The sequence below is a fragment of the Ranitomeya imitator genome, chromosome 8, assembly GCF_032444005.1.
Source record: "Ranitomeya imitator isolate aRanImi1 chromosome 8, aRanImi1.pri, whole genome shotgun sequence".
NCBI classification, from domain to species: Eukaryota; Metazoa; Chordata; class Amphibia; order Anura; family Dendrobatidae; genus Ranitomeya; species Ranitomeya imitator.
This window is the reverse complement of record NC_091289.1, coordinates 39,278,513-39,292,607: the sequence shown is the minus strand read 5'-3', so window position 1 is coordinate 39,292,607 and position 14,095 is coordinate 39,278,513. Positions and strand designations below refer to the sequence as shown.

The 14,095-nt window shown below is 41.5% G+C and overlaps 1 protein-coding gene across 2 annotated transcripts in view; it reads right to left on the bottom strand.

The window, feature by feature from the left end:
* Nucleotides 1-12,310, bottom strand: part of SLC6A1 (solute carrier family 6 member 1) — a 310,460-nt gene extending 298,150 nt beyond the window's left edge. Inside the window, exons 1-2 of one of the 2 annotated variants that reach the window (XM_069736766.1) lie at nt 12,053-12,157; nt 7,672-7,736 (exon numbers count right to left, since the gene is read on the bottom strand). The gene's annotated coding sequence lies outside the window, so the exon portion shown is untranslated. Of the gene's footprint in view, nt 1-7,671; nt 7,737-12,052 lie in introns of both variants that reach the window. The other variant, XM_069736765.1, reaches the window with a different exon arrangement.
* Between the last annotated feature and the right edge of the window lie 1,785 nt (nt 12,311-14,095).

Below are 14,095 nucleotides of genomic sequence, written 5' to 3'. Positions count from 1 at the left end.
GTGCGGAAGTGGACGGCAAAAAGGCTGACCAAGGACGAGCCCTGAGTCAATGCCAACAGTTGGAGCGCCATATCATGGGTGACACGAGGTCCTAAAAAGACCTGTTTCAGAGTGCTCAGGAATAACGGAGCACTCTGCACCACAAGATCGTCACGCTCCCACAGCGGCGTAGCCCACTGCAACGCCCTGTCCGACAATAAGGAAATGATAAAGCCCACCTTAGCCCGCTCTGTAGGGAAACGAGAGGCCAGAAGCTCGAGATGTATTGAGCACTGACTCACGAAACCCCTTCAGGACTTACTGTCACCAGAAAATTTCTCTGGTAGCGGGAGGCGAGATAGCGTCGGTACAGGGGCAGCAGTGGACAAGGTAGCTGCAGCCACACTTGCAGCCTGAACAGCGACAGCAGTAACATCCACAGCTGAAGTTGAACGCTCTTGAGCCGCCAACCTTCCCTCCAGCTGCTGGATGTACCACTGTAAACGCTGATCGTCCGCCATTTACTAGCCAGACCTTGGCGCTAGTATTATGTTAGGACTGGCGGAACGCACCCAGAAAGATGATATAGATGCGTTCGCAGTCCGAGGTCCACCGTGCAGGTGAAAACCCGCTGCCAGTAAATTGCAGACTATATGGCGGTACGCTAAAGTAAACACACGTGGGTTCAACCTCACCCAGTGTGAACGAAGCAATCCTGTTGCGTCACAGGACCGCGGTACCGCACCTAAAGCGCGAGCAAGCAGTCAGCGTACTTAACCCCAACTGGGATTGAAGTCCGATTAGACCCTTGCTGGCACTACACCGCAACTGGGTGTGTAAGGAAACTAATCAGAAATATATAAATGCACAGGAGTGCGAGCAATGCCGCACTGACGGACGCCACCAACCACACAGGCTTGTGTATGGAAAGCGCTAGGCAAGCGCACGGCGCCGTACAGGCGAACACAGCAAGAGGACGCTGTAATGTGTGTATCGTGCAGATGGTTAGTCGGGCGCTAGATAGCTACCAACATCCGCGAGCAGACAACAACTCTAGGGAGGGATATTTAGGAGCTTTCATCCATCGACATACATCCATCTACACACACACATATATAGTTATGAGACAATACTAGCGCATGGCCGTGCGGTCATGCGCAGTTTATATAGTTGCAGCACAGGAAGTGGCTACAGAACTTTTGCCCTTCCAAGACCTGCCAAGAGGACCAATGGGATGTGCCGCAGAGCCTGAGCACCTGACCCTCGATCTCCAACGGGAGATCTTGCCCTGGGCATGCTCAGTATGTGCAGACAAGGACTTAGTCCCAGAGAAGTCTGCTTGCTGCTGACCAGTACTGGCTTTAATGGCAGAAGCTGGAAAAGCAGCAGTAACTCTTAGAACAGAGTGAGATTGAGCAAGACGCTGGGACCGACGTCTTTGCTGAGCAGACTCCACTGCGGCTGGAACAGAATGGGAGACCGCAGTGGAGATGGCTCGAGATTCCCCCTGTGCAGAAGCGGGAACTCGACCTCTAACACAGCCTAAACTAAAAGCTGAAATTTACTACATTTCTAATTTACCTTTAAGAAATGACACTCTGTTCTCAATGGTGTACAGTAGCTATAGATTGTGTAGAAGTGTCACTTGTAGAAATGGCTTGGTGGGGTGTCAAAAAAACACCTATTTTAGAATGTTTAGTGTGGGCACATATTAGGTGAGGGCCATTGTTACAGACTTTGCAGCTCCGAGGTTGTAGTTGCACCTCCGAGGTTCACACAAATTCACCATAACTGGATGACTAATCTTAGGTTTGAAGCCTGAGTCATCATGTCTTAGGCATGTTCTTTTGACAGGTACAAAAACACAGACCCCTATTTATCAGTGCCTTTGCTCGTTTTTTTTGTCTAGTTTTGTGTGATTTTTTTTGTTTGCACCCAATTCATTATTCCATGTATGCCATTTTTAAATCTATGATAGGAAAAGAGAGTCCTTTTCTTTGTATAAAACTTCACATTTATTTCTTAGATTAAAAGAGTATCTAGTACAAGGGTCACTTCCGTCTGTCTGTCTTTCTGTCCCGGAAATCCCGCATCGCTGATTGGTTGCGACCAATCAGCAACGAGCACAGTCTGGCCGAGAATTAGTCCCTCACTACTCCCTAGCCGTCAGTGCCCGCTCCATACTCCCCTCCAGTCAGCGATTACACAGGGTTAATGGCAGCATTAACGGACCGCGTTATGCCGCGGTGTAACGCAGTCCGTTAACGCTGCTATTAACCCTGTGTGACCAACTTTTTACTATTGATGCTGCCTATGTAGCATCAATAGTAAAAATATCTAATGTTAAAAATAATAAAAAAATAAAAATTAGTTATATACTCACCGTCCGTCGGCCCCCTGGATCCAGAACAGGCCTTTCCCGCTCCTCGCGACGCTTCGGTGACCACTCCATGCATTGCGATCTCGCCAGATGTTGACGTGCGGTCTCGTGAGACAGCTACGTCATCCTCTTGTGAGACCGCAATGCACTGTTGGGACCAGAGCGTTGCGAGGAGCATCGGTAAACACCTCGCCTGGATCCGGGGGGACGACAGAGGGTGAATATATAACTATTTTTTATTTTAATTCTTTTTTTAACAGGGATATGATGCCCACATTGCTATATACTCTGTGGGATGTGCTATATACTACGTCAGCTGTGCAATATACTGAGTGGCTGTGCTATATACTACGTGGGCTGTGCAATATACTACGTGGCTGTGCTATATACTATAGAGGGGAAACAAGAGTATGTAGCCAGCTCACCAGTGATCACCGCAGGTGCACGGAACTCCGCTGCAGACAGGCGCAATGTTCATCCACGAGAAGAAAAAAGTTTAGTTCCAGCTCCTTAAAATAATCTGTTTATTAAATCCAAACAAAATCCAAATGTCCATAGTGAACAAACTCCCATCGGTAGGTGCCTAGATAACAGAGACTGAGTGGTAACGCGTTTCGATCAGAGTGATCTTTATCAAAGCCAACTTTGATAAAGATCACTCTGATCAAAACGCGTTGCCACTCAGTCTCTGTTATCTAGGCACGTACCGATGGGAGTTTGTTCACTATGGACATTTGGATTTTATGTTTGGATTTAATAAACAGATTATTTTAAGGAGCTGGAACTAAACTTTTTTCTTCTCGTGTGCTATATACTGCACTAGATTGTGGCCCGATTCTAACGCATCGGGTATTCTAGAATATGCATGTCCCCGTAGTATATGGACAATGATGATTCCAGAATTCGCGGCAGACTGTGCCCGTCGCTGATTGGTCAAGGCAACCTTTATGACATCATCGTCGCCATGGCAACCATTATGACATTATCGTCGCTGTGCCCGTCGCTGATTGGTCGAGGCCTGGTGGCCTCAACCAATCAGAGACGCGGGATTTCTACGTCCTTTATGACATCATCGTCGCTGTGCCCGTTGCTGATTGGTCGAGGCCTGGCGGCCTCGACCAATCAGAGAGCCGGGATTTCCAGGACAGACAGACAGACAGACAGACAGACAGACGGAAAAACCCTTAGACAATTATATATATAGATGGCTGTGCTATATAGTACAAGGGCTGTGCAATATACTACATGGGCTGTGCAATATACTGCGTGGCTGTGTTATATACTATGTGGGCTGTGTAATATACTACGTGGCTGTGCAACAAACTACGTGGCTGTGCAATATACTACGTGGGCTGTGCGATATACTATGTGGGCTGTGCAATATACTACGTGGGCTGTGCTATATACTACGTGGCTGCGCAATATACTACATGGGCTGTGCAATATACTATGTGGGCTGTGCAATATACTACGTGGGCTGTGCTATATACTACATGGCTGCGCAATATACTACATGGACTGTGCAATATACTATGTGGGCTGTGCAATATACTACGTGGGCTGTGTAATACACTACGTGGCTGTGCAATATACTACGTGGCTGTGCAATATACTACATGGCTGTGCAATATACTACGTGGCTGTGCTGTATACTACGTGGACTGTGTTATATACTACGTGGCTGTGCAACATACTACGTGGCTGTGGAACATATTACGTGGCTGTGCTATACACTACATGGGCTGTGTTATACACTATGTGGGCTGTGTTATATACTGCATGCGTGGGCTGTTATAAACTATGTGGCTGTGTTATATGCTATGTGGGCTGTTATACACTCCGTGGGCTGTGCTATATACTATGTGGCTGTGCTATGTGCTACGTGGCTGTGCTATTTACTACATTGGCTGTTATATACTATGTGGCTGTGCTATATACTACGTGGCCGGCCACGAACAATCAGTGACAGGCACAGTCCGGCTGCGAATTGGCGTGGGATTTGAACCACGCTTCGCTAATTGGTCGCGCCTGGCCGGCCGAATCCTGTGTATTCAATGTATTATTCGAAAATCTTCATAAATAAACTACATACATATTCTAGAATACCCGATGCGTTAGAATCGGGCTACCATCTAGTATACATATAACAGGTCATGGATATCAACAGAACCAACATGTTTCGACTGTCACGCCTTAATCACGGTCTCATTTTTTTTCTCTTCTTCAAGTCTGTTTCCTATGTTCTCGTCTGTTTTTATTTCCACTTTGTTGGGAAAAAAGAGAAGTGGCTTAAAAAAACAGCAAATGATGAATTGGGGCCATAGTATGAGAAAGCCCATGATTGTGCATGCTGCAACTATTTTCTGGGGGAAAAGAAGTATGTGAAAACAGGCATTACCTTAATGAAATAATAATTTAAATTGTTTTAAATTATTTCAACATTTTTAAACTATTTTCTGGGTTGTTTACACATGAATGTTGAAATGTGTGAATGTGTGGAAAAATATGTACTAGATGGCATTCCAGTCCCAAAAGTTTATTGTTGAAGGCACAAGAGATTATTACGATTTCTGAAAGATAACCTACTAAGTACCAGAATTCATTCATGATGTATGGTGTATTGATGATGGCATTAGATGCCTTTCTTTAGATGAGCCTTATCAGTTGACCTAATTATTGTCACGATTCCTCGGCTCAGTGAGTGAATGCTATGCTGTCCTATTGAAACTATCTTGCTGACGTGCCAGTGTTTTGATTGACAGATTCGCTGTCCAATTCTGTGATGGGCGTGCTGAGCAGTTGGTGCTTTGATTGATAGCTCAGCGGTCCAATCTGTGATTGGGAGGTGCAGGACTTTCTCCAGGTGTTCGGTGTTCTGGAGATTGCCCAAGCTATTTAACTGAGTTGTCTGCACCCTGCCAGACGTAGATTGTGCTTCCTGATGAGTGTTAGCCTAATTTTGTTGTTCTAAGTTCTGATCTTCTGCTGCATAACCCATTTGGACCGTGTTCTGATTATCTCTATCTTGTCTTTTGGCTTTGATCCGCTATCTTATGTTATTGATCCCGGACTGTGACCTGACTTACGCCTTTGCCTTTTCCCTTTATCTATGTGCTCTCTTGGTATTGACCCCAAAACGCCTGACTCTTCTGCCTCACCGTCTGTCCATGAGTAGTGACTAGCGTCACAATCATGTTCTGTTTTTTTTTCAGCTTTTTCTTAGCGTACTAAATTGATAAAAAAAAGCAGGATATACTGCTAACATTATAGAGGTGATGTCATAGCTTCCCCTCCCTTCACAATGACCTTCCCCTCCCTTCACATGCTCATTAGATCCTTCATTACAAAACATAGAGTTCTAGTAAGTCTATTGCTGCCAATGTACAGTGAATTTCCTAAAAACAGGAAGCATACGTTTGGAATAGTCCCTGTGGCCGGTATGAAAATTGCAAGACTTAATAATAAAATAATGCCCCCTCCAAAACAAAGAAAAAATAAAAAATTAATGTAACATGAACACCTGGCCTAAACAATAGGTCACTTTCTGAAACCACATTCCTTTTAAGAGGGTTGCCCATTAACACAGAAAAAGTACTTTATTTTTACAACTTAATAAAACTTACGAATATACTTTAATTCTGAAAAAAGTACAGATGACCCAATTTCAATTTGCATTACTTGGCCCCTGGAATTGTAGATCCTTAGTTTACATTATGATGTTATGACACAAGCAGGGAATGGAGGCTTTCTATACTCACTATGTTAGTGATGTGATGTCAATGTGGCTGTCTGGCTCAGTTTATTAACTATTCCAGCCTTTAGCCCCCCTTACAATCTGGAGTGCTGTTGGTTGATTATTTGGTCAGTAGCTACTTCTACTGACTCTCCCATATATAGGAGCAATCGCTTAGCTTTAGAGGCAGTTTCTCTCTAAAGTACAAAAGGATCAACTGTCTCAAATCAGACATGACAGATCCTTAACTTCCATGACAATCATCTTTCAGTGGTCCCCATACACATTAGACTATTGGTAAAACCCACCTATTTTGGTGATGGGTTCAGCCACATCATGCATGACAGAGAAGTGGGCTGCCATACAAGTGTCAACCCTTTCATCACACAGAGGGAGGAAGTCTGTGATACTTTGCATCATTGGACAACCCTCTCAGGTGGTTTGGGATACTTGGTAACCACCTGTAGCCAAATATATTATATTTAATGTAATTGACATATTTGCTACAGAGCTTGCAGCTATTGTAGCTGTTTGTTCTGACTCAAAGTCAGATTATTGGATCACCAGTGAGGTCAAATCGTTGGACTTAGCCCTCTCAGTCACAAGCTCTCGAAATGCACCCCGGTTGTGAGCAAAACAATTCTGTTTATTACCCTGTGAGCAGGTTTCTTATACCATTTACAGACCAATGTAGTTCCCACTGGAAATTCCCATCATCAGGCACCTCTTTCTCACAAATACATTATGAGATTTTTTGTAGCTATTATGTCTTTCCCAGTGTACTACCCTAACACACATTTTCTCAAAGAATTGCATATGAGAAAGGAAAATGTGAAACCAAATATATAATCTAAAGAAAATTATTAATCAAAATATGAGGCTAGTTAAGGTTTAAAAAATAAAGAATGTAGAAAAGTTTTAACCCTTCAATATCACAGTTATGGGCCCTATGGAGAGGACGGGTAATTATTAGTATGCCATCCCTCTTTTTTCTTGACCCAAGTCCAAATAACCTTATCTTTTATAGAGTAGATTCTTAACCAACCTACTGCCTCTCGTTAAGTCAGTAACCTTTCAATTTATGTTTCTCTAATTGGAATCCGTCAGCATAGGCACTTCTTAAAATCAAACATCAATAAGACTCGATTAAAGCAAAGCTAGTGGGTACCAGACTTGCCCACTGTAAGACAGTGTGCCCTTTGTTAATCCTTTCAACTAAGAGAATGCCAACCGAGAAGATCAAGAGCACTCACTCTTAGGTTCTGGGCATGACTTTCTTTCTTTATGTTTGTTATTCTCTCATCCATGGGTTAGTCTTAAAAGATTCCATAGTTCTACGCCTCAATGCAATGTCTAAACTCTGTCATTGTGATACACAACACATAAAAGTGGCCGAAGATTGTAAAGGACCGTGCGGTGTCACAGAGATGACACAACTAATTAGGCACGGAAATACATTGCTCGCTTTAATAAGAACAAGGAGAACGAGCCACGGCTACAAGAGATAGATTCTATATTTACAGGATTTTTACTACTGGATCCATGGTTGGAAGAGTTTACATTATTCCACAGTTTTTACCTTACTGATCAAAGCTGTATTGAAGTCCATTTATTGAATAATGCTTTTACTTCTTGATGATTCTTCTAGGCACAAAACAGAAAAAAAAAGCAACTTGACATGATAAAGATCCCAATCCGCCAGTAAAAAAAAATAAATATATTGAACCAATTCCAACAGAACATCTTTGCTTACTATAAAAGAGGCATAATAGCATAGTGAAGAATAAATATTATGAAATTCCATAATAAAGCTGGCAGCCATTAATAAGCATAAGGAAGCTACGCACATCTCCATTCATTTGCATTTCTTCCCATGCTAAATAAATAAAACATACATTTATACCTCTTTGCAAACAGCTTAATTTGTTTCTTGTGGGTTTATATTTTCTCCAGGCTCGATTATTATTATTTACATCATGTAGTATTCACTAGCACCGACCATTTTTAAGCTACGCTCTAAAATTCAGGCAGCTTTGTCAACGACTGATACGGTTAAAAAGGAAAAAAATCTCAATGTTTAGTACATATGTTTTGGTCATTTTTAACTTAGATATTATATGACATTAAAATAGAATTTCTGCAACTTAAGACTAATGTGACATGCAAACATTAAGAGATAATATCCTTAATAATCTTTTTATATCAGTTTTCTCATCAACACAATGTATAAAACAAGCATTCTGTGATGGTAAAGGCATTACTTCTTCATTCAACATATTTTTTCTATTCTTTTTCTAAATCAATTTTTTTCCTTTACATTTATTTTAGAACGTTTTTTATCTAATTGCTTATCATTAATTTTGCTAAATCATTTTCCGAAAAAAAGAAATTCTAAAACTAAAAAAAAATTAAAAATGAACAAAGTGCTAACTGCAAAGGCGTTAACTACCAATCTTTAATAATTCTTTTTATAAAAAATGATTAATTCATTAATTTATAAAAAATATTTGATTTCTTTTTTTAAATCCCTGAAAATTCTAGGAAAAATCTATCGATAACTGATCTATTAGAAAGGAAATAAATATGGTGGTCAAGGTTTTCGGAAGGTTTTCAGAAAGTGAGGTCAGTGATGGAATTCAGCAGACCATGTTTTGAATAGAGCCAAGAAGAACGATCCCAGACTTGGCCATGACATTGGTTCACTAGAAAGACTTGTTTGTCCTGCGAAATGCTAGTTGACAGACATCTCCATTAATTAGCAAGAAGAAGCATTTTATTCATCGAGATCAATAGATTTTCCATTTACAAACATCACGTGTGGTCCCACATAAAAGTTTTCGATGGTGAAATTTGGATTTTTTTTTTTCCATAATGCTTATGAACAAAGACGACAGTCCAACGTCCTTGAAGATGAAAAGAACAGCTCTGATGACCTTGGGCATTTTGTTTATATCGGGATATATATGTCAAAAACTATACTGACCTCATTTCTTTTAATACATGACCAAAGGGAGGCTTTCGCGTAAAGGAAATAAATATATGGCTGCTATAAATATGCAACTAATGCGAGACAATACAAGCGCAAGCTGTCACATCTCCGTGCACAAATTAATGGTAGCTGTTCATTTGCTTCAATTCAGATGTTAATCCTTTACAATAAAAAGCTTTTTTTTTTCTAGGAAATGTGATTCTAGTGATATGGATTTAATGGTGATTGAAAGGAGGCTTGGAAGAGACATTTGTCTTTGCTTTGGTAGAAGAAACGTTCCTGGTGTATACTGTTTAAGATGCAAAGCAAATACCCCCAGCAAGAGGGGCTTCAAATGAGCAAGACAAACCGAGCAATCAAAGCAGAGCTGGGGAACAACTGGCTCCGAGCAGGGACTCGGTCACTCTCAACCACAACTCGCTGATCCTAATTCCATTTATATTCATTACCTGGGAAAATGGATCAAGCTGAGCATTGGCTTTTTTTGGCTTTGCACTCAATCCTTTTTGCTTCAAGATTATATTAAAGAGAGGTTTATTAATGACTGGTGTAACTTCCCAGAACAGCAAATACGAATAGATCTTAGTGCTTACAACAACTCCTAAATACTAAAAAAGAAAAAAAAAATGTGTATATATATATATATATATATATATATATATATAAATATATATATGTATGTGTTTCTATGCATACATATATGTGTTTGTATATATATCTATGTATACATATCTATGCGTATATGTATATATGTATGTGTGTGTGATGTGTGTATATATATGTGTGTACGTATATATACGTATATATTTGTATGACGTGTGTATATACATATTATATGTGTGTGTATATGTGTGTGACATGTATATATGTGTTACGTATATATATATATGTATATATATGTATATTTATATTCACATACATATGTACACATATATGCACATATAGATAAATACATATATACATCAATATATCTATATACCTTAAACTATATGTTTTGATATTTTCTAATGCAATTGGCTATTATATATCTGGCAAAAAATAATTACATTTGGTAGAAAGAAAAACCATTATGTGTCAATATCTATAGTGTATATATATATATATACAAACACATTGTAACAACAACTTGTGACACCTGTAAACTGGAGCAGCGGACCTCCATAGATTGCACCTCACCTCCATAGATTGCACCTCACCTCCATAGATTGCATCTCACCTCCATAGATTGCACCTCACCTCCATAGATTGCACCTCACCTCCATAGATTGCACCTCACCTCCATAGATTGCACCTCACCTCCATAGATTGCACCTCACCTCCATAGATTGCACCTCACCTCCATAGATTGCACCTCACCTCCATAGATTGCATCTCACCTCCATAGATTGCACCTCACCTCCATAGAATGCACCTCACCTCCATAGATTGCACCTCACCTCCATAGATTGCACCTCACCTCCATAGATTGCATCTCACCTCCATAGATTGCACCTCACCTCCATAGATTGCACCTCACTTCCATAGATTGCACCTCACCTCCATAGATTGCATCTCACCTCCATAGATTGCACCTCACCTCCATAGATTGCACCTCACCTCCATAGATTGCACCTCACCTCCATAGATTGCACCTCACCTCTATAGATTGCACCTCACCTCCATAGATTGCACCTCACCTCCATAGCTTGCACCTCACCCCCATAGATTGCACCTCACCTCCATAGATTGCACCTCACCTCCATAGATTGCACCTCACCTCCGTAGATTGCACCTCACCTCCGTAGATTGCACCTCACCTCCGTAGATTGCACCTCACCTCCTTAGATTGCACCTCACCTCCGTAGATCGCGCCTCACCTCCATAGATCGCGCCTCACCTCCATAGATTGCACCTCACCTCCATAGATTGCACCTCACCTCCATAGATTGCACCTCACCTCCATAGATCACACCTCACCCCCATAGATTGCACCTCACCCCCATAGATTGCACCTCACCCCCATAGATTGCACCTCACCTCCATAGATTGCACCTCACCTCCATAGATTGCACCTCACCTCCATAGATTGGACCTCACCTCCATAGATTGCCCCTCACCTCCATAGATTGCCCCTCACCTCCATAGATCGCACCTCACCCCCATATATCGCACCTCACCCCCATAGATTGCACCTCACCCCCATAGATTGCACCTCACCCCCATAGATTGCACCTCACCTCCATAGATTGCACCTCACCTCCATAGATTGCACCTCACCTCCATAGATTGGACCTCACCTCCATAGATTGCCCCTCACCTCCATAGATTGCCCCTCACCTCCATAGATCGCACCTCACCCCCATAGATCGCACCTCACCCCCATAGATTGCACCTCACCCCCAAAGATTGCACCTCACCCCCATAGATTGCACCTCACCTCCATAGATTGCACCTCACCTCCATAGATTGCCCCTCACCTCCATAGATCGCACCTCACCCCCATAGATCGCACCTCACCCCCATAGATTGCACCTCACCTCCATAGATTGCACCTCACCCCCATAGATTGCACCTCACCTCCATAGATTGCACCTCACCTCCATAGATTGCCCCTCACCTCCATAGATTGCCCCTCACCTCCATAGATCGCACCTCACCCCCATAGATCGCACCTCACCCCCATAGATTGCACCTCATGCATTTTACATTGTATCATCTCTGCCATTCTTACAGTACATGCAATGCTCATAAGTAAATAAGATTTTCCTGGAAGTCAAATACACCGAGCTACAAAATATACACCGAGCTACAAAATGTACGCCGGCTTCAGCTCCAAAATCTGGGTCCTGTCATTATACTTGCAGACATATCCCCTCAGATAATATACGGGGACATAGTTCAGCATCAGAGTAAATGTTCTCTTTCAAATTCTCGGCAGGAAGATCATTTTTTCATCGCAAACTTTGTTTCCGTCTATTCTTGGAAATCCTACCTGATACAGATGTGCCTCTCTGGCCGGGGTTCATTTTTTGATCATTTCAGCTCCACACAGTAGAAATTCAGTTGTTCTCAGCACCAAATCCGCACAGCACAGCTCTAATTCACAAGACTCAACCTCCACATCAAGACTTAGACACACCTCTCTCCATGTCATCTGCTACTCTCCAGCTCCCAGGAAGAAATGAGAAGGACCTGAGCGGAATAAGATAGGGAGAAATTCTGTTACATCGTCTCACATCTGCCCGATAACGTTCACTTAGAATATTTTGGTACTTAAAATCCTGTATTGACATAAAAAATTAAGTTAAAGGAGCATTCAACGCTTTGTGGATAGTGCTCCTATATATAAACTAGAATTGACTGTTGAGGAGATGTTTTATTGATCAGAAAATGTATATTATATCATAATCAGATCATATTACACACAATATCCTAATAGTGTGTGACAGCTGAGGAATACAGCAAGATTCCTCCCTATGAGAGAAAGACAGATAGACAAATAATAGAGAGATAGATACACAATAGATAAGTGATAAATAATAGACAGATAATAGATAGATAATAGATAAATGATAGATAATAGATAGATAGATAGATAGATAAATGATGGCTAGATCAATAGATAGATAAATAATAGATAGATAATAGTTAATTGATAGAAAGATACATAATAGATAATAGATAGATAGATAATAGATAGTTGATAGATAGATAGATAGTTGATAGATAGATTTATAGATAATATTCAACAGATTGAGGCAGCACACCGTAATCAATTAGAAAAAAAGTGTTCCTTTAATGGCCCATATGGCGACGTTTCAATCCAAGTGTGGATCTTTCTCAAGATCTACTTGAGAACGATCCACAATTCTGTTGGATATTATTCATAAGGACTTGTATGTACCTTTGAGGTTTGGCACCCCCCCACTTTTTGACTGTGCTATTACTTCATCTATTTTTGTTTTAGATCTATAGATAGATAGATGATAGAAAATAGATTGATGATAGATAGATAGATAAATAGATAAACGAGCCAAAACATTGCACATAAATGGGTAGAAACAACAATTTTTTTCACTGTCCCACGTCTGCAGAGTTACCATTTTTCTTGGCTAGATAGGTAGACAGGTAGATACATAGATAAGTAAATAGATAGATATTAGATAGATAATACACTGCTCAAAAAAATAAAGGGAACACTAAAATCCCACATCCTAGATATCACTGAATGAAATATTCCAGTTGTAAATCTTTATTTATTTGATAGTGGAATGCGTTGAGAACAGTAAAACCTAAAAACGATCAATGTAAATCACAACTAATATCCCATGGAGGTCTGGAGTTGGAATGATGCTCAAAATCAAAGTGGAAAATCAAATTGCAGGCTGATCCAACTTCAGTGGAAATGCCTCAAGACAAGGAAATGATGCTAAGTAGTGTGTGGCCTCCACGTGCCTGTATGACCTTCATACAACACCTCGGCATTCTCCTGATGAGTAGTGTTGAGCATTCCGATACCGCAAGTATCGGGTATCGGCCGATACTTGCGGTATCGGAATTCCGATACCGAGATCCGATACTTTTGTGGTATCAGGTATCGGTATCGGATACATAGAGATGTGTAAAATAAAGAATTAAAATAAAAAATATTGATATATTTACCTCTCCGGCGGCCCCTGGTGAGTCCGCGGGTAACCGGCAGGCTTCGTTGTTCAAAATCAGCGCTTTTAGGACCTGAGAAACACGTCCCGGCTTCTGATTGGTCGCGGGCCGCCCATGTGACCGCCATGCGACCAATCACAAGCCGCGACGTCACCGCAAGCTATTAGCGCGCTCATTTTTGAAAAATGAGCGCGTTAATGACTTTCAAAGACGTTGCGGCTTGTGATTGGTCGCGGCCACGCGACCAATCACAAGCCGCGACGTCACCGCAAGCTATTAGCGCGCTCATTTTTGAAAAATGAGCGCGTTAATGACTTTCAAAGACGTAGCGGCTTGTGATTGGTCGCGGCCACGCGACCAATCACAAGCCGCG